This window comes from Oryx dammah, unplaced genomic scaffold, assembly GCF_014754425.2.
Source record: "Oryx dammah isolate SB20612 unplaced genomic scaffold, SCBI_Odam_1.1 HiC_scaffold_27, whole genome shotgun sequence".
NCBI lineage: Eukaryota > Metazoa > Chordata > Mammalia > Artiodactyla > Bovidae > Oryx > Oryx dammah.
The window spans coordinates 10,291,136-10,317,462 of record NW_024070211.1 but is presented as its reverse complement, the minus strand read 5'-3'; the positions used below and the strand labels follow the sequence as shown (position 1 = coordinate 10,317,462).

General features: G+C 56.0%; 1 protein-coding gene across 7 annotated transcripts in view; it reads left to right on the top strand.

Annotated features, from left to right (window-relative positions):
- AHDC1 (AT-hook DNA binding motif containing 1) overlaps positions 1 to 26,327 on the top strand; it is a 64,958-nt gene that overhangs the window by 14,851 nt on the left and 23,780 nt on the right. The window contains exon 1 of one of the 7 annotated variants that reach the window (XM_040229723.1): positions 19,765 to 19,893. The exons of the other annotated variants lie outside the window; for them this stretch is intronic. The gene's annotated coding sequence lies outside the window, so the exon portion shown is untranslated. Of the gene's footprint in view, positions 1 to 19,764; positions 19,894 to 26,327 lie in introns of those variants that run through there. 7 annotated transcript variants of the gene reach the window in all.

The window sequence follows — 26,327 nt, the reverse complement described above, 5'->3', positions numbered from 1 at the left end:
CGGACACAGATACACCTAGACGCACACACCACCCCAGAGACAGTCCTGTGGGCAGGCCTAGACCAACAGCCACACACACCGAGACAAAGGCCCAGGTACAGACAGAGACAAAGACAGACAGCGACACACAGCCCAGCAGCACGCGCACAAGCACAGGCGTGCACACCCAGACACAGACAAAGACAAATACGTGCCCAGAGGTTTTGCTGTGGACACATGTGAGGCGCACACACATGGCTGGGCCTCCTGCGCGACCTGCCTGCCTAGGGACGTGGTCAGCTGGCGCCTGTGGCTCGGGGGAGAACGCTGAGGAATCTTCTGCTCAGTCAGAGCCCCCCCGCCCACCCTGGGCCCAGGGCCAGCCCCCACCTCTGGCGCCAGGCCCGTGGCCGAGGCCGTGGCAGCCACACCCTCAGCAGAGCCTGCCGTCCTTTACCTCACTGTGCACGCGCTCAGGCGCACTGTCTCCTCTGCACACGCCCACACGCCCTCCACGCCCACACGCTGACAGTTCCTCACTCACACCCCCTCAGGTGTCCCCCTCCTGGTTGTCTTCCCCAGTCACTGCCCCCTGCCCCCGCAGGCACACACAGCCCCCAGCACCACAGCCTTCATGGCCCACACCCTCGCCCCTCACATAGACCCCCATCACAAGGATAACGCACGGGCTCTCCTTCCCAGACCCACGAGCCACGTCTGTGCGCCCCTGCACAACCTTCCTCGCCGCTGCTCACAGGCTGATTCACAAATGCAGCGCGCGCACACACACACACTCCCCCGCACACATCCCCACCACTTTCTCACATGCATGCGTGCACACACACACATACTTTCAGAGCCTCCCTCACACCATCACTTTCCTTCCTCTGTCTCTCACAAACACTCCCTCTGCCAAGAGGGTGGCTCTGCTGCAGAGCAGCCCCCGAAGTGTTTGTCACTGCTCTCCATCACGTACTCCCTGGCCTCAGGCTCTTCCCTTCCATCTCCAGACCCGCATACTGGGGCCTTGCGCTCTTTGGTCATTTCTCTGTTTAGTCAACAGTAATACATGGAGTGTCCATTTAATTCATTCAGCATATGAATAAATTGATGGAGCACTGATCGGGGGTTCAGCTTTGGGGCTACTGTGGAGATGGGCTTCCCTCGTGGCTCAGCGATCAAGAATCTGCTGGCAGTGCAGGAGACGTGGGTTCGATCCCTGGGTCGGGAAGATCCCCTTGGAGGAGGGCATGGCAACCCACTCCAGTATTCTTACCTGGAGAATCCCATGGACTGAGGAGCCTGGCAGGCTGCAGTCCATAGGGTCACAGAGTCAGACACGACTGAGCGGCTTGAGCACACACACGCACACACTGTGGGGACAGAGGTCCTTCCCTCGTCGAGCTCTCGGTTTTGTGACCAATTTGTTGGCTGCTTGTCTCATCTGACTCGATTGTTAAGATAACCCTTGATCTTCGATGTTGAGACATGAGTAGGGATTCACAGGAGGAGAAATGGGGCGGGTGTTCTAGGCAGAGGGAACAGCATATGCCAGACCTACCAGTGAATCAGAGTATGGTAGGCTGGAAACCAAGGTGATGTTCAGAGACTGGAGGAACCGCTGCCAAGAGGGCAGGAGCCAGATGTCACAGAGCTCAGAGGCCATGCTCAAGGGTTTGGATTTTGTCCAGTGGCCCCATGGAGTCATGGGAAGTCTTCAGTGACAGGACACGGTGTGGAGATGACGGTGGTCTGACCTAGAGGAGGTGGTCTGACCTAGAAGGAAGGAAAGGAGACTCATCTAGGAGCAAAGCCCCGTGGTAGGGGTCCAGCTTCAGAGCTGTGATCTCAGGGAAGTCACACAACCTCTGTGCCCTGGGTCCATCATGGGAGGATGGGACAGGACAGGGGCTGGGCTTGTAGTAGATGCTCAGTAAACGATAGCAGTAGGACAGGGCAGAGCATCAGGTGAAGAGGAGACTGCACATCTACTGAGTGCTGAGTACCGTGCCAAGTGCTGGGGCCCAGAGGCGAAGTGGTCTGTGGCTTCAAGAAGCTCACACGCCACAACCATAGCTCACGTGGACAGCAGAGAGTGGGGAATGGGGCAGGGGTGGAGCACCTTGGAAGGTTAAGGGAGAAGGAGGGCTCTGGGGGCTCCCAGAGGAGCTGGCACTGAGCCGGACCCTAAAGAGGCTGGGTTGAACTTGGGCGGGCAGAGGTGGGAGAAGGTGGCTCCTTCAGCAAGGAGGAGCCATGTGAACAACAGCCCAAGGGCAAGGAGTCTAATCCAGCTGTTGTGTGGGACACAGGAAAGGGGGGTCGTGGGATGGGATTATGGAGGCAAGACCGTGGTGGCCAGGCTAAGAGGGAGGTCAGCACAGGACTGAGCTGCACTCTAGAAATGCCATGTTTTGGCGGTGACGTGGAATGTGTCCATTAGAAACTTAGCTCCAGGCTCTGCCAGGAAGCCATGGAGTGACGGAGAACAGATGCCTTGCCCTCTTTGACCTCGGTTTCCCCATCTGTGTGATGAAGTGTTTAGTCTTGTTTAGGAGGGAGTTCCAGTATCATGTCCTGGGATTGGTCCCGCCGGCTTTGCTGGACATGGGATTCTGGGCCTCAACAGTGCTTCCTTCCTGAGCATTCTCTGCCAAAGAAAGGAGCAAAATGAGGGGTTCCCCAGAGGAGGTTCTGGGCACTCCAAATGAGGGGCCAGGAGCCCTGCACAGGAGGGAGAAGTCTCTACCAGGACCCACCTCCAGCCCCAGAGGAAGCCCAGAAGAGAAAGCCAAGGTCCCTCTTCCCTCCTGCCCTGACCCGTATGGCGGCAGATGTGGGCCATGTGCCCAGGAGGGCACAGTGCCCAGTCCCTGGCCCAGAGGGCATCAGGACCCTTCTTGCCCACTGACAGAGGAACAGGGCTTGGGTTCAGGAATGTGGCCCAGAGCTTAGAGTCCCCTGAGATTCAGGAGCTGGGAGGCCAATCTCAGGGTGGCGGAGCCAGTAAACGCCCACGGTGGCTGGGTTCATGGATACTTGGTGTTGCCTGGAGTTGTGGTCTAAGGCAAGTCCTGGTGACCCCCCAGCCGCCCGGATCCTGGCTGCAAGGGGCTCTTTAAGAATCTCACCTGTGAGGTGGGGCTGGCAGAGAATTAATTTCCTGTGCTATTTTAATTTTGCTGTATTTAATTTGCTGTTTATTTTAATTAATTAACGGCGGGTAATGGTCTATCGTAACTTGCTGCCTGCCGCCGGCTCCTCTTCCTTTTCGGAAGGGTGGAAGGCCAGGCCAGGCAACTGCCAAGTTGGCAGTGGGGGTGCTGGACAGCCTTGGGGGCCTGCCCCTCTGCCCCTCTTTCCCTCACTCCAGGGGTCTTCTCTGTTCTCCCCAGTTCTCTAAAGGAGTGCCCTCGCCTTCCCCCTCACTGGTAGCCCCTCCTACTTCTTCCTCCTCTCCCCTCAGACCTGCCTCAGGGCCTCAGATGCTGTAACTTCATGAAGAGAGGCCAACATGAAGCCCCTGCCTGTCCCCCAAGAACTGTATTTTTATGTCATAGGTCGTGGACTAAAGGACAGGGCACTTGGCTTGCAACCTAAGTGGTGCTTACGGGCCGTTGGGGAAACTTGTATAAAGTGTGGGTCAGTTTTAAATGGCAGCTCCCTTCCCCACCCTGGTGCCAAACAGCTTGCCCATCCCGTGTGGTCAGGCCTGTGAGACACTCACATGTTCAGATACCTGTGAACACATCCACAGGTGTGATGTCAGTTATCAGTTAATTTCTAGGACAGACTTCCGGGGAGGATTCTTATCCCCTGTAGAGAGGAGGAAGTGAGTTGTCCAAGGCTAAGTTACTTGTCCAAGGTCACACAGCAACGAGGGAAAGCAGGGCCTGGACTCTGTCTATAATCAATCTGGCTGCACAGAAAGAGTTGATAGGTAGAGGGAAGGGAGGGGAAGTGGCTTGGGGCTTAGGGTAGGGGGGGTTAGGTCCCGAAGACTGAAGAGGCCAGGAAATGGGGTCCTCTGGCTCTTGAGGATGTGGGGAGAGGAGGAGAGTGGGTCCCTGCCATAAGGGGCTTCCCAAGGTGTGAGGTCTCTGCCACCTGTTTCCATTTCCCTCAGTGTCTTCAGTTATCTGTTTGGAACTGGGGCTCCCTTTGTCACTTGCACTGTACTTTACCAGGGTGACCCTTCCGTGGCTAGATGGAAGTCTACTTTTATTTATTTAACAAACACATAGCACTTAACTGTGTCCCAGATACTCTTTTACTTTATAAATAGATATTCATTTAGTCATCATGGTAGCTGCATTATTATCATCTTTATTTCACATATCAGAGAAGTAAGGCTCAGAAAGGTAAAGTAACTTGTCCAAGGTCACACAGCCAGTACCTGGTGGAGCAGCCTTGGAACTTGCAACACTGGGATCCGTTAGTCCTTGTTCTGAGCCACCCTAACCATCCCACCCCCTTGATGCTTTACATGGGAGCCCTGAATTCCCAGGAGATGTGGCATCTTCGGGGAGCCTCTAGTCTCAGTTGAAGGGAGATACAGCCCTGTGCTCACCAAGCCCAAATCTCACAGGGCAGAGAGAGCCCACAAATCAACAGCTGCTTTGTCGGGGAAGCTGGCAGAGTGTCCAAGTGGGCCTGGCTGGGAGGCGCAGGTCAGCAGTTAGGAAGCCTCTGTAGAGCGTGGGCCTGCAGCCACAGTGCTGGCCTCGGTAGGGGGTGGGGGACACGGAGACATTGAAGAAAGCGTTGGCTTCAAACTGAGCCCTCAGAGAGCTTGCCGTCTGACTGACTGGAAAAACAAGGCAGGCATGTATGACCAGTTAGCAACAGTTGTGTAAGAAAGTGGGAGAGAAACAGCATAAAATCCGAGGCAGCTGAAACAGTTTGGGCTTGGAATCCTGTGTGGCCTTAGCTATTTGACCTCCGCTCTCAGTCTCCTCACCTGTCACGGGGAAATAATGCTGGCACTGACTCCATAGCGTTCTGTGAGGCTCAAACGAGACGAAATGTGAAGGGTCTGAGCTCTGCATCTCGAGCCCAGGGAGCACCCATCTAGATGTGAAGGCCCACCACCTAGAGAGAGAAAGGGACCTGCCCTTGGGGCCGGCCTTGGAGCGGATCGAGACGGGAATAGTGAAGAGGAGGAGGCCAGGGAGGGCCTCGGCTCTGCAGTCAGGCTGCTTAGGTGTAAATCCCAACCATGGCGAGTCACTTACCCTCTCTGGGCCTTGATTTCCTCGTCTGTAAAATGGGTATAATAATAGTGCCCTCCCCAAAAGGATTAAACTAGTTAACTCATTTATTCAATAAGCAGTATTGAGGGGACTTCCCTGGTGATCCAGTGGCCAAGACTCCGCACTCCCAATGCGGGGGCCCTGGGTTTGATACCTTATCGGCGCAACAAAGATAGAAGATCCGGTGTGCCGCAACTAAGACCCGGTGCAGCCAGATAAACAAATAAACAAATAATAAGCAATATTGAGCACCTGCTGGGTGCCAGACATATCTCTATTCACCGCAAATAATAAATAGTCAATACACGTTAGTGATCTTATTATCTTCATCATTCATTTTCAGAGGGCAGGGGACTGTTCAGGGAGGAGAAAAAGAGGAGGCTGAGGGTTTTCAGGGTCTTTGCCTAAATGAGGAGGCACGACATCCTGATCACAGGTTGATAGGTGATGAGTGCTTACTATGTGCTGGGCAGGTCAGCTCACGAGACAGGGGGTCATGTCATCCCCCTTTTGCAGGTAGCAAACAGGTCCAGAGAGGTGCAGTGACCTGCCCAAAGAAACACAGCTAGTGGAGGTGGAGCTGGGATTTGAGAGACTCAAAGGCCAGGCTCTTGATTTACAAAGCTTTAAACTTGATTGAGAGATGGCATGGGATGGGGGCCGTGATCCAGGAGAGGAGGAGGGAGAGACCTGGCCAGGAAAGGGACAGACGTGGGCACAGCCTCCAGGTTGGGCAGATAGTGAGGAATGGACCAAGTCAGCATCTGCCTCTCTGGTGGGTTTTCCCAGCAGTAAACAACTGAGGGAAGAGAGTGAGGGAAGATTAGCTGCCAGGCTTCTCAGAAGAGATGGGTCTTAAGAAACAGGCCGAGTTGAAATCGATGGCAAGCCAGTGCCTTCCTGGCAGAGCGCACAACATCAGCAAAGGCCCTGAGGTCAGCACGCAGCATGGCATAGGGCTGAGAACCGGCAGGAGATGGCTGAGGGAGGTCAGAAAGAAGATTGGGAGGGCTGGAGGCCTCAGGGGCACAGGGAGAGTGACAGCCCCAGGGAGATAGGGAGGGTGACAGATTCAAGAGGCCTAGCTAATGTGGAAATAGAAATAACCTCCCATCTGGACAGGAAATAGAGCACAGTGATCAAGAGGGCAGGTCCTGGACATTCTAGTCAGGCTACTTCCTACCGTGTAGTCAGAGCAAGCTGCTTGATGTCTCCTTCTCAAAATGAGGTACCTCTCTCCTAAGACAAGACCATCTGTGAGGGGGGTTTCGTGCAGTGCCGGGCACATAGAAAGCGCTTGATTCATTCATTTATTCCCCAACTACCAAGTGCACCCTTAGGCACACAGCAGAAAACAAAGTAGATAAAAATCGCTGGCCTCAAAGAGTTTATATTCAGAGGGTAACAACACGAAAACCAGTGAAATACATGGCTTGCTGGATGGTGATATGTGCCGAGGAGAAAAATAAAACATGGAAAGGGCTTGGGGACTGCCCGGGTTACGGCGTGGTTGCAGTTTTAAGTAAACTTACAAATGGAGGCTATTGTGTAGAATTATTGTATGGCTATATTATAACATTATTTGCAGAACAGGTTGTAGCAGAAAAAAGTGCCTTCCAGTTTATGAGGTATTTATCCTTCATTAGAATCACTCGAGGTGTAGGTATTGCAGTTCCCATTTTATAGATGAGGACGTTGAGGCTCAAAGAAAAGAATCTGACCTTGGAATCATGACTCTGAGGACAGGCTGCAGCGCCTGACTCCTAATGACTCCTTGTGACAAGAAGAGTGTTGTTCCTAAAAGTCTAGAGAGAGAGGTTAATCAGGGCGGCGGGGGGGCAGGGCGGGGCGAGGCGGGGGGGACGGGGGTTGGGGGCGGTGGATATAGACAGGGGCCAAGGTGGGTCAGCATCTCGGAGTGGGGCTGAGCTGGAGAGAGGGGGCAGAGGCCTCCTTCCAGGGCCAGAGCTGTGGTCAGCATACCTCCGCGTGGCCTGATCAGAGTGAGTGCGAAGTGGCCGGACCCAGGGGCAACCCTGAGGGCAGAGCGGGGGCAGCAGCAGGCTGGCCCTGAGACACTGCATGATTGAACAGAGGGGCAGAAGCTGTCCAGAACTGAGTGAGTGTGGGGGTGGTATGGAGAATATGGGGGAGGGGGAAGGGCTGACCAGACAAGAGAGAACAGTGAGGAGGTTGCAGGGCCAGAGCTGGCCATCCAGCTCTTGAATAGCAGGATAGAGACCTCGGCCTTGATGTTGTCCTCAGCGGTGGGGAGCTCTTAAAAGTTTTTGGAGCAGGGACACGGGTGTCATGAGAATGAGATTTGAGGAAGAAGAATCTAGCACTTAGGTGGAGCAGATTCAGGGGAGGCATTTGGAAGTGAGGAGCCCTCTGGAGGACTGCCATAGCTGACTGGGCAAGAAGTCAGACCAGAAAGACCTCTTGGACTAATGGACAGAGGGGGCCTGGGGGACCCTGCTTCTAGGTGCTAGCCTTGGGTCTGCCTCGCATTTTTTTTTTTTTCCTTGGACTTGCCGCGTGCTGCTTGAGGGATCTTAGTTTCCCTACCGAGGATCAAACCCAGACCCTCAGCAGTGAAAACACTGAGTCCACCAGGGTACTCCTTGCTTCTCATTTTCTGAGGGACCCAGGGCTAGTCCTTTTCCCTCTTTACCTGTTTCCTTATTTGGATTGAACTAAAGCCACCCCCCCCCTTTTTTTTTAACCCTGTGGGCTAAGAATCCACTTTGAGAAGATGATGGACCTCTTCAGAAAAAATACTAAAGCACATTTTGGTTAAAATTTGCTTGAGGTTCATAAACTTGTCAAACACCATTCATGGAAACAAACTAGATCAATAATAGAAAAAACAGCAGCTAGCATTACATGCTCTTTTTTGGGGTGGGGGCATGCCACAGCATGTGAGATCTTAGTTTCCCAACCAGGAATCGAACCTGTGCTCCCTGCAGTGAGCACATGAAAGCATGAAATCCTAACCACTGGACTCCCAGGGAAGTCCCTAGCATTACATGCTTATTATGGGCCAGGTGCTGGGCAAAGTGCTATATACATCATAATCCTGTTAAGTCTGCTCAACAACCCTATGAGGCACAGGTACCATTGTTTTATTGTTAACAGATGAGGAAGCTGAGGAGGCCTAGAGAGGAGGAGTGACTTGCCCAAAGTCAGAGCTGGAATCGAAGCTTGGCTCTGTCAGCTCTAGAGCTTGAGATCTTAGCCTCTTTGGTTAAAGGCTAGGATTTTTGGATGGAGGAAGGAGAAATGGCAAGAGGAGAGTAGATGTGGGAGGATTTTCAAAGAAAGCCGTGGAGAAGCAGTGCAAGAGTAAAACCATGGAGTCCTGGGATGATGGGCACAGGTGGTTGTAGGGGAAGAGTCCATTTGGAGGTGCCTTGTCTAGCTTCCAGGGGCTTGGTAGCTGTCCCACATGACCCCCAGCTAAGTGACCTGCTCTGGAGCCTGCTGGGAAGGGGAGGGGCTATTCTGTTTTCTTGGCTTGATTATGTCCTGCCCCCTTGGCAGGAAGAGCTTACCCCTGACTCTTTGACTCAGCCTCCAGTGCTGTCTCTGGAATCTACCCTCCCTCCCCCTTCCCAAGGCCATTGACAAGGGCCAATGAGCCTTGATCTCTCTAGGAAAGTTCGGAAGTGGGAACACCCTTTCCAACCCAGAAAAGAGTACTGAGGCCCATCTCCTGAGATCAGAGTGGAATCTGGAACCCAAACAGCATGGGTGCGTGTTAGGTTCTGGTTTAGATCCGAATCAGCAGTACCATCTAGGGGGAGGTTTTCTGGATTAGACCAGGCCATCATCTCAGGCTGGAATCTAGATTTATGGTGGGTGGGACTTGTTGGTCATCTAGAATAGGGATTGGAAACTTTCTGTAAATAGTTTGATAGTAAAAGTTTTAGGCTTTATAGACCACTGGATCTCTGTCATGACTACTCAGGTCTGCCACTGTACCTTGAAAGCATTCATAGTGCATAAAATGAATGAGCATGGCTCTGAACCAATCAAATTTGAATCCTAAAAACAAACAGCAAGCTAGATTTGGCCCTTGGGCCATAGTTGCCAACCCCTGGTCTAGAACCTTATTCTTCCTGTAGATGGCTAGATCTCAAATATGACTAGACAGTAATCTAAGCAAACAAGACTGGGTGATCTAGAGCCACTCTCTTGCTGGATCTAGATGTTGAGAACTCGTGATCAAGAAATGTACTAGACCATGCTTTTAAGCAGACGAAGGCATAATCTCTGGCTGAGCCAGATTCACAGAAAGCTGGGAAGGGCTGGTGTGGGGTGGTAAGATTTAGACCCACACATAAGGCTGTGGTCTGAACATGGGGAAGTGGATGAGCTAAAGCCACACAGATATTGATCTAGAGCAAGCAAAGTCTTGGTCCAAAGCCAGAACACCATATGATCTAGGACAGGACTGTCCAGTAGAAATGTAATAGGGGACACATATGAATATAAATTTTCTAGTAGCCACATTAAATAAGGTAAAAAGAAAGAAGTGAATTAATGTTAATCATATATCTTATGTAACCCAATATATCAAAAATAAAATCATTTCAACATAAAACCATTGTAAAAATCATTGCGCTATTTTATATTCTTTTTTTCATATTTAGACTTCAAAAGCTAGTGTATATTTTATACTTACAGCACATCCCAGTTCCAACTAGCCACATTCCCAGTGCCCAGTGGTTAGTTTCTACCACAGTGGGTGCATATTCTTCCAGCGTTGGGCAGTTTGGAAGCAGGCTTTTCTTTGGGACCAGGGTCCCGAGGAGTGATGAGCCAGAATGACCTGGAGTAAATAGAGCTGGTCACACCGGAGGTTATATTCTTAGCAGACGTGAACTGGGTATAGACTGGCTTATCCTGGGAGAGCATCTAGCCTCTGGATTGGGAGGAGGAGGTGGTGGTGCTGGTGGTGGTGGTGTCCCTCCGTTGGAGTCCTAACCAGCTGGCCTCCAGCTCCTCCCTCCTTCCTCCCAGCGTCACCTCTGACTCTGGAGTCCGGTCTGATCTGGCAGGTGGGGGTGGGGTAGGGTAGCAGCTGGACCCTTGAGGGAGCAGGAGCTCCACCCCTCCAAGCCAGCTGCTGCCAGCCTTCCTGGACTGACTCTGTGGAAACAGGGGGCCCAGAGACAGAAATAAACTGCCAGGTTTCCGGGGCGGAGTAGGGGGCCTGCCAACCTTTGTGCTTCCTTGCTAAGGGGTAGTGGAGGGGGACAGGAAGCAACTCCAGGCCCTCTCCCAGGCTGTTACCCCTGCATGTCATCTCTCTTCACCCCCACGTGTCCTCACCCTCATGGGAAGGCTGGGCTAAATCTAGGATTTGGTGGATTAGTAAATCCTGGGGCCCTGGGAGTCTGGGCCTGACCCTTGGGAGCAGAGCGTGATCCCTCAGGGCCCTGGACACAGATCTGTGCCCATTTCTAGATCCCATCTTAGGGCCCCACTCACTACCCCAGGGCAGGAACTGAACAGCTTCAGAGTGCTGAACAGCTTCAGAGCGCTGCACAGGGCATTAGACTAGGAGTTGGAAATCTGTGTTAGATGCTCAGCTCTGCCACTAACTGGCCAAAGGCAACTTGGTGCAGATCGCTTTGAGCCTCAGTTTACCCTTCGATGAAAAGGGGACAGTGTTTGTCCTGCTTGTCTCAGGGCACTCTAGTTCAGTGGTTACTCAGACTCTGGAGCCAGAGCTTATCTGATTCTGGCCCCTGCCACTGTGTGACTTTTGGCGGGTCACTTAACTTACCTGAGCCTCAGTTTCCTCATCAGCAAAAAAGGAACATTACCTCCTTTATGGGAACTTTTTAATTAAATGAGTTTACTCCATGCAGATTATACAGGACAAGTGCCCAGTATTGGTTCTTGCCCCTGGGTAGTCCATGAGCTCGTGGGTTGTAGTGAAAATGCATTATTCAAATATAAGGGATTCTTCCTCTGTTAAGAGTCCTTTCGGACTCCCTCATTTTATGAACGAGAAAACTGAGGTTCCCAAAAGAGAAGGCGTTTTGGCCAAGGAGAGGCAAACGGCGAGCAAAACCTTTATTTCCGTAACCCCCCTTGTAAAGCCAGGTAAGGCTCATCCCCAATTTACAGGTAAGGAAATCGAGGCCAGTGATTGGCCACTGGTGCGTAGCAGCGCCATCCAGTAAGGCCTGAGTCCGTCGCTGGGGAGGGAGTGCCCTCGCCACCCGTGTTCACCGGAGGAGGGGCGTGCAGGTAGCGGGCGCCGTGGAGCCGCAGCCAGAGCCAGGCGCGCTATTAATAATCCCGCCGCTTGGCCTCGGCCGAGAAGCGCAGGTCCGCACCGCCGCCGGGCGCCTCCCGGGCCTGGGCCGGGGCCCGAGCCCCAAGCCGGATCGCGGCGGCCCTCCCTTTCCACCAACCTCCCCCCGCCACGTGACCCCCCTCTCCACTGCGCGGGCAGCCGAGGGCCCGGGCTGGCGGGCCGGGGGCCAGGAAAAAGCCAAAAAACACCGAGGCCGGGCCGCTCCCCTTCCCGCTGAAAATAGCCCCCGGCCGGGGCTGCCACGCATTCCGTTGGGCCCGGGGCGCGGGAAGGGGCGGCCGGCCGGGCCCCCCGCCCGGCCCGACGTGGCTGCCCGGCCGGGTTGGAGGCAGCTTGGGGCGGGGGTTGGAGGGGGGAGCCGAGGGCGGGCCGCGCGGCCGGCCGGCATGTGGCTCTCCTTCGGGGAGCCTTGGCAGCCCGGGCTGCGCGCTGCGCCGGGATGATGGAGAGCTTCTGGAATTTCCTGCAGCTGGAGAGCGCGGCCGGCCGGGGGAGCGGGCTGAGCGCGCGGCTCGGGAAGGGGCGCCTTGCAGCCCGACCCTAGGGGGCGCCCCCGCAGCGAGGGTAATAGGGGGTGGGGTGGGGAGGGTAAGAGATCTCCCGCCCCGCCCCCGCACGGCGCACCAGTTGAGACGAGCCGCACACACCGCCTCCGTGTCCCGCCGCGCTTTTTCGGGGGGTCTGGCTGGGGTCCAGTCCCGCCCCCTCCCGGCCGGGGCGGCCTAGAGGGACCAGGTGCAGGCGGCGCCCCTCCCCCAGCCGCCTGGTTTCCCTCTCGCCCGTCACCTCCTCCAGGAGTCAGTAGCTCTAAGGCCTCATCTGGGAGGGGTGGGGGGCGGGGGTGGCAAGGCTTGGGGGCCGAGCAGGCCTGCCAGGTAGCCGGAGAAGCGGCGGCGGGAAAAGGCGCGGACCGTTCGGCCCGAGAACCGATGGGGCTGCAGACCAGAGCCTCCTGCTCAAGCTCATGGACCCCCAAGGGCTTCTAGGAGGGAGGTGAGGCAGCCAGCTCACAAGAACCCCCACCCCCCACCCCCATTCCTCGCAGTTGCGACCCAGTGGGGGTCGGATGTGCCAGAAAAATCCTGGATAGTTTTTTCGACGGGGGCGGCAGCTTTCTTTGGGGGTCCGGCTCTGCACCTTGGAGGTCTGGGAGTCCAGAAAAGGGCTCCCGGGAGGGCCTCCTTTTACAAGGAGCCCTGAGATCCAGGGGAGTAGGTAAGTGACCCCTTAGGGCTCACTCTTGGCACGCTGGCTTGCGGGAGGGAAAGAGGTCTACCTTGCCCTTTGTGGGGGAGGGGAAGGGATGCTTTCCCACCGTTTCGCTAGTTCCAGTACCATTTGGTGCTCTGCAAACCGAGGAACCTTTTGGCAACTCGGCAGGCACCTCCCCCTCCTGGGTTGGACCCCACCCCCGCCCCCGCCTCCGCCCTTGCCAGTGGTCCCTTCATGTCCTGCCCCAACCCAGCAAACCCTCACTGCGCGAAAGAAGCCGAGGGGATCGAAGGTACAGTTCTGATATCTTCTCTGCCGCTCCCTGGCTGAGTGACCTTGAGCAAGCCCCCTCACTCCTTAGTCCCTTGGCTCATTTGAAATGGATGTTAGAAGGTAGGCCACAACAAAGATAAACAAAACAAAAACGAATTAGAAGGTAGTCCGCGGCTTTGTGGTGGGGCTTAAAGTTGCACAATATTTAAAGCAATTCCCATAGTGTCTGCATACAGTCAGGACAGGAAATAAAGGGCACCTGTGTATGAGACAGCCAGCCCCATTCAAGAGCCTTCAAAAGTGTTTGAATCTCTTCTCCAAAAGCCCTGAGAAATTTGGCTTTGCAAGGTAAGTAGTGCCTCTCAGTTGGGCTGGGAAAGATGGAAGGAGGTTGGTTCTAGTGAGTGTTCATTTATTCACTGAACACACATTTACGGTTATTCTCAGCTCCAGTCTGGCGGAGAGACTTACACATTTGCTCTGGAGACTGAGAAATCAGGATGGTCACCACATTGTTAAAGCTGGAAGGGCCCTTAGAAATCCTGCTAGGCTTTTTTTTTTAACCTGGGGATTCCCTGGTAGCTCAGTTGGTAAAGAATCTGCCTGCAATGCAGGAGACTCGGGTTCAATCCCTGGGTGGGGAAGATCCCCTGGAGAAGGAAATGGCAACCCACTCCAGGATTCTTGCCTGGAAAATCCCATGGAAAGAGGAGTCTGGCGGGCTATAGCCCAGGGTATTGCAAGAGTCGGACACGGCTTAGCGACAAAACCACCACAGGCTAGCTCTTAGTACAGATGGAGAAACTGAGGCCCAGGGAAAGGGTGGGGTCTCCTCACTCCTTCTGCTGTTGGGATGGGGGCGGGGGCAGGGGCTGGCAGAGAGCTCTGGGCCTGAGAAGTTGGGGCAGCCCCTGGCCCAGCTCCCTGGGGTATGGTCCAGGCTGGCTGGGAAGCCGATGGAATTCTGCTTTTCTCTCCCTCTCATCTTCTTGCTGACCTTTCACTCCACCTCAGCTAGAGTGGGTGGGGGTGGAACCCAGATACCCAGATTCAAATTCAAATGCTTGTTGGCTCCCCCTCAGCCCAGGATGTTGGGCCTGGGCCTGTGTCAACTCCCACCCTTCCCTCTCCTCCTACCCCTCCTCCCCCCAGTTCTCCCTGTTTCCTGTTGGATGGGCCTTCCCTCTGTACTGGAAGGAACTCAAGGCTCCATTTGTTGTCTGTGTGAACTTGAGCAAACTACACCACCTTTGTGAACTTCATTTTGATTTTCTGCAAAGTGGAGTTGAAATAAAAATTACCTTGCAGAAAATCTCTTTCGCAGCATCCCAAAGGCTCCCTGGCAGAGATCTATTTGAATAACAAAAGGCAGGGACTTCCTGGTGGTCCAGTGCTCTGGACTGCACCCTTCCACTGCAGGGGGCGCAAGTTCAATCCTGGTCTGGGAACTCAGCTCGCATGTGCCCCTGCCAAAAATAGTAATAATAATAAAAAGGTGGAGATTCCCTAGACATTCTAGGCTAGGTATAGGGAACAGAGCAGCCTCCTTTCACCTTTGGTTTGGAGAGGGAACTCTCTGGAGCCCTGGAATAGAAAGTGGGTTTGGGGTGAATGTGTACCAGATCATTTTGGCAAAGTACAAATTCGAGCAAATCTATGTGGATACCAGATTCCGGGGCTGCCTGGGGCCCATGTATCTGAAGACACCGCAGGGCAGTTCTCATAAACTCTCCAGGACTACAGACTCTCCCTCTCCCAGCTAATCCACTTCCATCTCACTCTAGCCTGAGTGTCCTCTACACCCCATCCCCATTATCACAGAGAATTCTCAGAGACTAGAAAAGAAGGGCTGTGTGGCTTTGTGCAGGCCGCTTCGCCTCTCTGGGCCTCGGTTTCCTCCTGCATAGAGGAGGAGGCTGGATTAGTGACTCCCTAAGGCACCTTCCAGCTCTGACAGGCTCGGAGCCTGTGTTGACTGATGTATCCTAGGAGATAGGAGCACACAGAACCGAGTCAGCTGGGAGATTCCTGTTGAGGTATATTCCACCCACCCACCCCGCCCCCCCGCAGAAAGCTGGAGTGCCTCCCTCCCCAAGACACACCCTCCAAGGATACTGGCTGAGATTGTGGTGGGTAGAGGGGGGCATCTCACCCAAGGGGTGCTACTGATTCCCTGTCAATAGAGAGGCCTGTGCCTAAGAACAAGAGCTGGTGTCAGGCGGGGCTGTGAGACTCTGCTTCTAGGAGAAGGGAATGTGTGTGTCAGGGACCAGTCAGCCTCCAGGGAATAGGGGGTGCGGTGCGTGAGGCAGTTAGCTTGTGGGATGGTGTGTCCAGAAGAGTGGTCACAGGGCCAGTTTACTGGTGTGTGTAAGACAAGGAAGCTGACAATGGGAGGGAGGAAAAAAAAACCCAGATGAACCACAGAGCCAGGCTTTAGGTTAGGGCAGGCTGTTGGGGAGGCACTAGCCTCACGGGGAAGTGTTGGAATATTCAACAGTCTGACACAGTTTTGCCTGTGTCTAGGATTGTCAGCTTGTTTATAGGTGCTCTGCTGAAATGCACTGTTGGGAATTGCTGTTGTCACATTCTGATGTGGGGGTATCTGTGTAAGGGTGTTGTCAAGGTTTACTCATCAGCAAGAGTCTGGCTGTTTGCGGAGAGTATCTGTACAGGATGGCATTATAAGGCAGTTAGGCAGCTTTTGTCCATTTGGGGTGCTGTCAGATTGTACGAGGGGCGTCGGGTCTAGCTGCTAGGAAGCCTTGAGCCATCTTGGGGACGTTGCCAGGTGGTTCGGGAGGGTGTTCTCAGGCTGTGGGAGCATCCTGGCCATGCTTTAGGTGCCTCTTCCTCCTCCATCTCTTACACGCTGGGAGAGAGGTCTGTCTTCATCAGTCCCCCCGCAGGTAGGCTAGCAGGCAGTCACAGCCCGCTCACACTCACAGTAATTTTACCACGGTGCCTAAATCAGGAACAGGCGTGAATTGACCTTTTAACCCCTTCCCCGCCAGGGGATTAGACTCTGTTTCCTGTTCAATCTCCTCCAGAGCCAGTTCCATCTCTCCTGGGGGGGCCCCCCCAAGGAGCGGATAAGCAGCCCCCACCATCATCTCTTTTCTCCCCCTCCTCTGTGGAGCCTTGGGGGTGGGGCGCGGGGTGGATGCTGAGGTCCAGGCTGGTGCAGGGCCTGGCAGGAGCTGAGGGCCCAGGCGGGAGTGATAAATATTGAAGAGGAGGGATTTCAGTGTGGGCTGGAGCAGCTGCAGTGGTTCGAGTGTCACACTATCTCTCCCCAGGTTTACTGACCCATTTCCATTCACGCGGCTGCTGGTTTCCTAGCAACGGCAACAGTCCCCCCAGAACAGGCGGAGTGTGTGTCTGCCATTAGCGACTGCCGCAACTGTGTCAAGGTTACCCCGCTCCCTGCAAACCCACCCCGGCGGGTTTGTTTTCTGCCAGTGCCTGGCACACACCGTGCCAGCCAGGGAGGGGGAGGGAGGGACCCGGGGGCCAGCCCAGGGGCTTGGGTGGGGGTGGGGGGCCAAGGAGGAGCTGTAGTTCCCGGTCCAATGAGAGCCAACTTGGACTCAGGCCGAAGCAGGCGCGCCCCCCCCCCCCAACCCTTGGCTGGTGGAATTCCTGAGCCCGAGGGGAGCAGGGGGCGGGGTTGTCCCTCAGCCCTGACCCCCGAGATTCCAGAGCCTAGGGGGAGGGGTGTGGGCCGAGGGGCCTCCGGGAAGCCTGCCCGATCTGACCCCACCTGGCTTGTTCTGCTCCTGCCCTGGCTTCCTCCCACTTAGGCGCAGCTCCGTGCTCTTCTCTGCTCTCAGCTCTTTGTCCCAGCCTCTGTGCCTGGTCTCCCCCCTCAGACTCCCCAGGGCGAGGTTGTATTTCTCCCATCAGACTAGGAGCTCCTGAGGTTGGGGTTCATGATACCTCCTTTCCTTCTCTTCCCTCAGCTCCAGTTCATGACTGTTTTTCTAAATGTCATGGGAGATGAGACTAAACATTTGGGGTAGCAAAGGATAAGTTTCCTTAACAGAGACTCGCAGGGCAAATACCCCCATTCCACCTCCTGGGTGAAGTAGGTTCTGCCTGCACCGCCCAGGCTGGCAGCACTTGTAGGGGAGGGGCCGCTGGAAATAGAGGAGGACCCTTCTTTTCACCCTGAAAGCCTGGCTGCAAAGGGTTAAAGCATTTCTTCCCCCCACCTTGGTATGTAAGCTCCCCTCAGGCTGGGGAGATGGGAGGAAGGGGGGGGGGTCTGTCGCCTTATAGCCACTCATGTGGTCAACTCAGACCTGACCAGTCACATTCCTGCCCAGGAGGATGGGGCTTGAGGTGGAGAGGTAGGGACCTGGAGGGGGCTGGGTGTATAGGATTTGGAGGGTTGGGGTACCGAGAAGGTGGGGCACATTGCTGCTGGGAACCTGGAAGGATTGTGCAATGTAAACCTCTGGAAGCCTGAATCAGCCTCCTGTCCCTCTGGAATTGTCTCCCTGTCTTTCCTCGTAGTTTGCACCCCCAGAACATTCCCGTGGTCCTCATCACTGTGACAGATGCAGTCCCAACTCTAAACAAAGAAAAGTGTGTTGCGGAAGCAGTTTCCCACATGTAGGATGGCGCAGAGATTTGTGGGTAGTCTCCACTGTGACTTTCCGGTGCTTGGAGGAGGTCGGCTGGATTTTTGGCTGGGTCAGAGGCTCTAAGATCTAGGGTACAGAGCAGGCTGTGCTTGACAGTAGAAAGAGACCTGGGCGGGGACCCAGGCAGCCTGGTTCTCTGCCCAACCTTGTGCCTGACTCCCCGTGGGCTCAGTCTCCCCATCTGAGGGGTTTAGGCCAGTGGTCTCTAACAGCCCTCCTGTCCTGTTGGTCAGTGGTTCTGGATGAGGGATGAGGAAGTGAGGGGCAGTGGTCTGGAGGGACTGTGGGACGCTGCCAGCTCCAGGGGGAGTTTGCAATGTGATCCCAGAGCGAAAATAGCCCAGGTCATTTTCAGCTGCTTGGGCGGAGGTATCTGATCCCGCCAGGGCAGGGCAGCTTGGGCAGGGGGCAGGGAAGAGCATTCTGTAAAGCTCTCTGGGAAACCAAACCCCAGGATGGGAGGGTGAGGAAAGGTTGGCATGCCCTGCTGGACTTCCTGAGGACCACCCCCCCCCCATCCCCACCCCATGGGGGCTCTGGAATTTTAAGATGAAGAATGCAGAGGGTTAACAGGAGGTGAGGGCTGGACTCCAGCCCCCTTTGGGTCCTGGCCTGGATGAGGTGAAAGGTCAGCCCCAAGGAGTCCAGGCACAGCTGGGGAAGGAGTAACCTGATCCTTCTCCCTAGCCCTGCTCAGGGGATCACAGAGCTGCCTCCCCCAGGAAAGGTGCTTTGACATCCCCAGGAAGAGTTTGTTTCGACTTGTTCTCAGCAGGCAATGAGGGGTAGGGGAGGGTCCTGGCCCAAGGGGTCAGGGAGAGCTCCAGGCCTGGAGCCCCAGCCAGTCTGGCAGGGCTTTGTCATCCTAAGGTCAGGGAAGGTGTAGGTGAGCTTGCTGGAGAGGTTAGAGGTAGCGTGTCGTGGCCCTGCTCCCATTCTGTGTCCCATTTATGACTCTGATGGCCAACACTGAGGACTGAGGAGGCTTAAAGTTAGGAGACTCCCTGCCCTCAACACACACACTGATGAGGGAGAGAAGCTGCCTGCTACTAGACAGTGACATTGGGATGTGTTTGGGGTGGTGTCTCTGAGATGGCTTTGCTGTGTGTGATGGGATCGTTATAGAGTATAGGCTGGTGTGATGGGAAGGCAGAGATAATACACAGAAGAACATGGATTCTGAAATCAAGCCTGACCTGGGTTCAAATCCTTGCCTCTGTCTCCGACTTTTTAACCTAAGCCTCGGTTTCCCTAACTACACAATGGGACTGATGGAGGATAAAGGGCAATCGTGAGGGTTGGGAGAGAACAAGTGCTCAGTAAAAAGTAACCCTTAATGGGCCTCATTGTGTCCCAAGGCTCCAGAGGAGTTGGTGAGCTACAGCTGGTCTGAGGAAGAGGAGAGTTACAAGACTGTGACGGGGTCAGTGTCCCAAGGGCTCTGCGTGAGGCTGTGGGAGTATCCAGGTCACTTGGGGTTGGATGGGGTGAGGTAAATGATGTTTAGTCTGTAGCAAGGGGTGGTTGGGGCAAGGTTCTTTTTAACAGCCGACCTCTGAGGCTGGCGACAGCCCCTCTGCTGCCTACCCCGGCGGGTTTGTGCAGCCATGTGTGGGTGTAGCCTGTCCCCCGGAGTGTGGCTGTAGGTATGTTTGAGAAGGCGCAGGCATCCCAAGAAAGAACAAGTTGCCTTTTGTACAAGCCCAACCCCGGGGCGGGTTGGGCCCTCTCTGGGGGATCCCCTGTTTCTGCGCCCAGCTCTCAGCCCACGGGACAGCGCCCCAGCCGCGCCCGCCACCTGAGGGGGCTGCGAGGCTGCCTGAGTGCCCCCTCCCGGGGGACCCACGCTTGGGCCTGGAGCTGGGGGTGCGGGGGGCGGGGTGTGGTCTGGGGCAGGGGGCGTGCCCAGAGCCCTGGCCCGCCCATGTGACGTCACCCCAGGTGCTACCAATCTCCAGGAGCCGTGCCCACGGGCCCCTTCCAGGCTCCGCGCTCTGAGATCTGGAGGCGCCGTGGGTGGAGGAGGCGGCAGGGCCGGCCCATGGGGCGGGGAGACCGTTGAAAGGCCTCGCCCTTCCTGCCTTGGGCGGGGCTGAGCACACGACCCTGAGAGCGAACCGAGCTGCTCTCTTTTGAGACCTCCTCTCTTCCGGGAGCACTCAGCCTTCTTGCCCACCTGTCCAAATCCTACCAGGTACCACTTTCTGCAGGAAGCCTTCTAGAACCGACCTCTCCCCCACCCCCCACCAATCTTTTTTCTTATTACCTACACCCTTTTAGCGACTCTCTGTCATACCAGTACTGACTGCTGCTAACACCAGCAGCTGTCCACTGAACCATCTACTGTGTACCAGGCCGTTACAGGTCTTTCATGGAATATCTTACCTGATAGATCTCTGATTGCTTTCCACCTTGTATTATGAGCCTTTCTCACCCACTGGATTGGAAGTTCCTCTGGGAAGTGGTCCCAGACATGGCATGGCTCAGAATAGGCACTACTGAATGTTTAGGATGGATAATAAATGAAGAGACAGGCTCATGGAGGGAAAATATCCTGGCAGAATTCCCACAGCAAATAGGTAGAAGAATCAAAGCTAGGAATGAGGTATCCAGGCTCCATTCAGGCCTTTAGTTCTGGTGTGTGACTAAGAGTAGGGAGTTGCAAAGAAGGATGGCATAATCCTTCTCTCTCCCCGTAGGAGGGCTTCTCCCCCCACCCCACCCCCGACCAAAGATCAGAGGAACCCGAAATCTGTTTTCCTCTGCAATTCACACACCTTGAACCAGAACCTCTGGCTCTTGAGAGGATGAGGAAGAAGCAGTGATGGAGGAGCTGAGAGGGCTTTTGTAGGCCAAAGCGTTACCTCTGGGCTACATGTAAGGAGTAGTGTGGTTCCAGTAATTGGGGGTACTGGTTCTGGGGACATAAGGCATTTAGTTTGCAGGTGGGAGGTTCCAAGTTGAGCCACAAGGAGGGTTGAGAGCCAAGGTATGTAGGGATTCAGTGCAGGGGAGGCAAGGTTTGTGCTGGGCCAGCACTTCGCCCCCCCGCCACCACCACCACCACCACCAGGCTGGCCTGGTGGAATGCTGGGAGACCCGGGGGATGGGGCCAGGCAGCCAAGGTGTCTCCGGTGGTACAGAAGCAGTTAAGAGCTGCCTCAGCCCGTTCCTTCAGACAATTAGTGACATCTCGCTTGACAACACCACACTGAGCCGATGCAGACCTCAGCCCCCCTCCCGGCCCCCCCACGGCCGCTTCAGCTGTTTATTCTTGGGCTTTAACAATTGGGATTCTGACTTGGAGGAGCGGGCGCCCCGCGCTGCCCTCTGACCCTCCGTCGCCTTGGCAACTGGAGCCCGGTAGGCCTGGGCTCTGCGTTAGGATTACAGATCCTGAATTCACAATCTTGCTGCTCCCCTGCAAGCAGAAGCAGCAGCGGCAGCATGTGGGATCTTCAGCTAGACTGGAGGGGACAAGAAAGAGGATCCCCAAGGGCCATCCCGAGGCACAGGTGGGAACCAGGGATGCCCACAGGCAACCTAGAGCATGGTGTGCCCCCCATGGAGTGGAGCAGGGCTCAGAGCTTTCCTCCATTCCCAACATCTCCCATCCTCTGGAAACTTTCTTCCCGGTAGAGCCCCCAGGGCAGGGGCCAGGCTTCTTCATCACCACCCCCCCTGTTTTTCCCCCCAGTCAGCCCCCTACCATGCCCAGACCTCCAAGTGCCAGCAGACTGTGCCCCTGCCGTGCCCGCAGCCATGGCAACAGGCTCCCCCACCTTGTGAGCTCTCCTCCTCACCCCCCACCATCCCCCCCACCCCAGCAACCAACTGCCCCAGCTGAAACCGGAGCCGACGCATCTGTGAGCCTCATGCCCAGACTCACATTCCATTTCTGTCCGCTGTCCCCCCCAGCTCTGGCGACGACATCTCCCCCTCCTCCTCTTCACACCCCCTCCCTCCTTGCCTCTGTCTACTCCTGCTGCCCCCACCCCACCCCCCACACACACTTTATCACTTAGTGTCTCCCCTTCCTCCCTTCCCAGTCTCTGAGTGCCTCTGCCCCGCTCCCTCTGTCTCTGGTGGTCTTTGGGTGTGTCAGTCAGCCCCTCTGTCTCCAGCTCCCTGTGGTGTCTTCAGTCCCCTGAGCCTTGCCCCATCTGTGGCAGCGCCTTCTCCATCTCCTTCCCCTCTGCAGGTGTCTTGCTCGCTCTCTCTGTCTTTGTCTCTGCCTCGTTCTGCTTGTCTCTCTGTCTCTTTGTCTTTTTCTTCCTCCTCTATCCCTCTCTCCCTGAAGGGAAGACTTCCTGTCTCTTTCTGGCTCTTTTCCTTCCTCGAGCTTTTCTCTGTCTTTTTCTCCCCCACCTCTGTCTTCTTAACCTCATTCTGCCCTGTTTCTCTTGCGCCCCCCCCCCCCCCCCCATGCTTCCTCTTTCCGCCTCTCTCTTCCTGAATCCGATTCTCTGCCTTGGTTTCTCCTTCGTCTCTCTTCTTCCGATTCTCTCCTAAATACATAGATTTCTTTCCAGTCTTCTTTCTCTGTTTTCTAGTTGGTCATTCCCTTCATGGCCCCTGGGATGGAACTGGGATGGGGGGGCCCCTCTGGAGTCACCCCAAAGGAGGCCTCTTTCAAGGACTGAAAGAGATGTAGTTGAACCTGAGATGAGATGGGGAGGTTCTAAGGGCAAAGAGTCGGCAGGGGGTGGGGCACAAGGAACCAAGATTCCCAGGCCTCTCTTCCTTCAGAGGACGGGCTCCATCATCTAGTTTACCTTCACTCAGCCTAGGTAAGTAAAGGCAGAGGGTAGTTCTTAGGGGCTGAACTGGCCCAAGAAGCCCCCTGGCTCTAAGAACTCCATGAAAAGCATGTTTAGGCCTCCTTCCCTGATTCCTGGGATTTGTTCCTCCCCCTCATACAATAATGGCTGCCTCAGACTGTGCCTCAGTTTCCCCTCTGGTACAGAGGGTATACTCCCCTTGCTCTATCTCTGACTCCTCTAAAGTGCTATGAGTTCCTGGAGCAAAATCAGGGTTACAAAGAACAAGCAAAGGGTGGAGTGACTTCCCGCCGCCCTTGCTCACCAATACTTCTGTGCTGGAGGGGGACTTCAGCACGAATTGGTTTGGCTCAGGGCTGGGGTGGAATAAGGGTCCTGTCTCCTTAAGCGTCTGGTGGAGGACAATGCCCCCGCTCCCCCCCGACCCACGACTGGCAGCCCTTGCTGTCAGGCCCTCCTCCTCACACCCCCTCTTTGGAATGAGCTCGGAGTCATGGGAAACAGACCCTGGGATGGTGGTGCCAGGACTCCAGGGCCTAGCCCTTGCCTCTGGGTGTGATGAGACCTGGGCGGGCAGACAGTTCTAGGACCCCTGGGTCTGGGCACTACTCACCAAGGGGCCAGGCGGGGGAGTAGGGGTGCCTGGGGGAGGCGGGTTGCACGCAAGGCATGCTGGGCCCCCTCGGCGGGTGGGTGGGGGGAACAAAGCTGGCATCGAGGCCTCAGCTAAAATTAGCCGCTTCCCTGCGCGGGAGCGAGCATGCCTGCCAGCCGCCCAGATCGCCGCTGCCTCGGCAGGCCATCTGTCGCCACGTTTTGCTCAGTCCCTCAGGGCCCCCCAGCTCCAGCCACCCCAGGGGCTAGAGAACTCTGCTCTGAGGCTGTCCCTGGCCAGGACACTGGACACTGCTGCTGTCGTGCTGTGTGACCTCAGTCTAGGCCTGTCCCTCTCTGGGCTCCTGTACAATAACAGGGCCCCAGACGCTGACATCCCAAGACCCCCCCCCCCAGTCCTTTCAAGCACCAGGTACTGGTGCCACTCATGGGGGCTGGGCTGCAGGCTGCTTTCCTGCCTTAGAGCTAGCCTTCTGGTCTGAACTCTGAAGGTGGACCACGTGGGTTTTAGGGTAAAGGTTGGGCTATATGACAAACTCCTGTCCATTTTCTTGATCTTCACTGGACAGGAGGGCAGCTCTGCAAGCAACAGCACCCTGACACACACACACACACACACACACTCTCTCTCTCTCCTACAGAAACAGCTTCAGGCGGGAAGCCTGGAGGCAGAGGCTGGATTCAGCTGATACTAACTTGCCCTGTGGCTTGGGCAAGCCTTCTGCCCTTTCCTAGTCTTATCTTCCCCTCTTCAATAAGAAGCTCCCATTTCGGGACTTCCCTGGAGAGCCAGTGGCTAAGACTGCACTTCTGACGCAGGGGGCGTGCGTTCGATCCCTGGTCGGGGAACCCTCTCTGCTCTCCAGTGGAGGCAGCTGAGCTCCAGAAAGCAGAGGTTCCTGGTGAGGAAGCAAGCAGTGGGCCAGGGGGGTGAGCCGCCATGTCCTTCCCCCTCAGCGCCTCCCGGCTTGCTGCCTCTTCCCCCTCCCCAGAGCCAAAGAGACTGAGCCTCTGCTCCAAGGTCACTCCGCTTGCCCTGGGAGGAGCTCAGACTTGAACCCAGGCCTCTTGGCTCCTGTCCTCCTCACTTTCTGGCCAGCAGGCTGGGCCTGTTCCCTGGGTGAGTCATGCCCCTGGACTTTGGCCTCCTTGTCAGGCTCTGTAGCCTGAATTGGAGAGGGGGCCTTGGTAAGAGAGGGGCTCCTCTGGCCGCAGAGGGCGTCTGAAGCTATCATCCCACCCTGTCTGTCCTCAGCCCCCGAGGGTGTGGTGACAGCCACCCCTACCCCGCCTGACTCCACAGCCTCTGAGAAGTCCTGTTAGGTCTTGTTCCTCAGGCATTAGGGCCAGGACAACCTCATTGCCCTCTGCGTTCTGTTCCCCCCAGAGCAACTACGTTCTATTAGAAATGGGGGTGGGGGCACAGCTTGGGAAGGTGGCATTTTCAGGTTGTCCACGCCCAGGCGGCCGGCCTTCTTCCCGGCACTCATCTTCCTGGCCCCGGGTTACCCAGGAGAGAGGCCACGGCGCCGCCCCTCCTGGTGTCCAGGGACCAAGGTCACGCCCAGAGCCCTGTGCGCCTCCACCTCCTGGGGCCAGCGGTGTTTGTCACTGGGGCAACGTGTGGCTGTGCCCGGCGCTGGCAGTGCTGGGGTGACATTCATGCCCTGTGAGCTGTGACGCCTCTGCAGGCAGAGGACAGCACCACCAGGCTGGCAGTGATGGGGGAGGGGCTGGTGGGCTGTCACCTGTCCAGAGCAGCCCAGGGTGACGTGTCCTTTACCTACCCTGCAGTCTGGAGGGGGAGGACTCACAGGGAAGGTTGTGTCCCCGGCTTACACTCGATGTGTTGTGGGGAGGGGTCTGTACCTTTGTCACACCTGGAAAGTGAGGTGCACGCGCGCGTGTGTGTGTGGGGGGGAGAGGTTCTCTGCATTTCACACCCTGTTGGGGTCCTGATTGTATGTTGGTCCCACCCTCCGGAGGGTAGTAACTGTGTTTCTGTCTCCGACTGTCTGGAGTTATCAGGTGTGCCCATCTCAAGCTTTGGAGGAAGTAACAGATTCTGTGCTTAGCCCATTCCTGTTAGGAGGATAGTCACCCACTCGTCCGCCTGTCTCTCTGACTGTTGGGTATGTGTCTGTGATGTCACCATATGCCCATCTCATGCCAGTGTGGGGAGTGACGTGTGATTATCTCGTGCTGGTGGGGGGCTGTCAGGAACTTGGGAGCTTGTCTCTCGACCCTAAGGAGACGACATGTTGCCCAGTGGCATGGGGCTGTCAGTTGGCAGGGCCTCAAAAAGAAGGCCAGAGCCAGCACGCAGGCCATGGCCACAGGAACAAGCTGGGATCGGGGTAGGGGTGCAGGGCAGGAAGGTCTGGGCTCCCCAAGATCCAACTTGTGACCCAGGTGCCAGCCCTCGGAACTATTCCCTGGGAGGAAGGAATATGCTGTTTTTCAGATGATGTGACCCAGGGCCGCTAGGCTGGGGCAGGTGTGACCGGGTAGGCAGGGCACCGGGCAGGGCTGGCACGGAGGGGCTTGTGTCCCCAGGAGTCTGGGGGACCCTGTGCCTCGCCTCTCCTGCCCCTGAAACTGTTAAACTAATTAAGGCTGTGGAGCCGCAGGATTAATCGGGGCAGCTCGGCGCGGGCCGGGAGCTCAGGTAGTCGATTAGTGCGCCGCGGAGGATATTGGATTTCTGAACCGCAAGTCAGCACTATTCGGGCCTGTTATCTCTCCCAGGCTCCAGGGTCAGGAGGCGGGAGGCTCCAGGGCTCGCTGGCCGCCCCCGCCCGGCTGCTCCGGGGCGGCCACTCCCCCTGCCCACCCATCGCCTCTGCCCTCCCTGACCCTGCATCAGTTCCCCCTGAGTCTCCCCTCCATCAGGCTTGCAGCCCCAGCGCCCCCCACCCCGCCCTCTCCCCTTGGGTCCTTCCAGGCCTGACTAGCACCCTGCGCCTCCTCGCTGACACGCTCCTCAGCCCCTGACCAGCCTCTCTCCACCCTGGTCTCCTTACCAGTCGCTGGCCCTGTCCCCCACTTTTAGCCTTGCCCAGCATCACCCAGTCCTGTCTCTCTGCTTTGGGGTTTGTGTGTCCTTGTCTCTGCTTCTCCTGTCTCTCTGTCTCTCTCCCTGTGCATCTCTGTTGAGTCTTTCTCTTTCTCCCTGTGTCTTTTCCTCTCTCTCTCTCTCTGTCTTTTCCTCTCTCTCTCTTGTGTGGTCTCG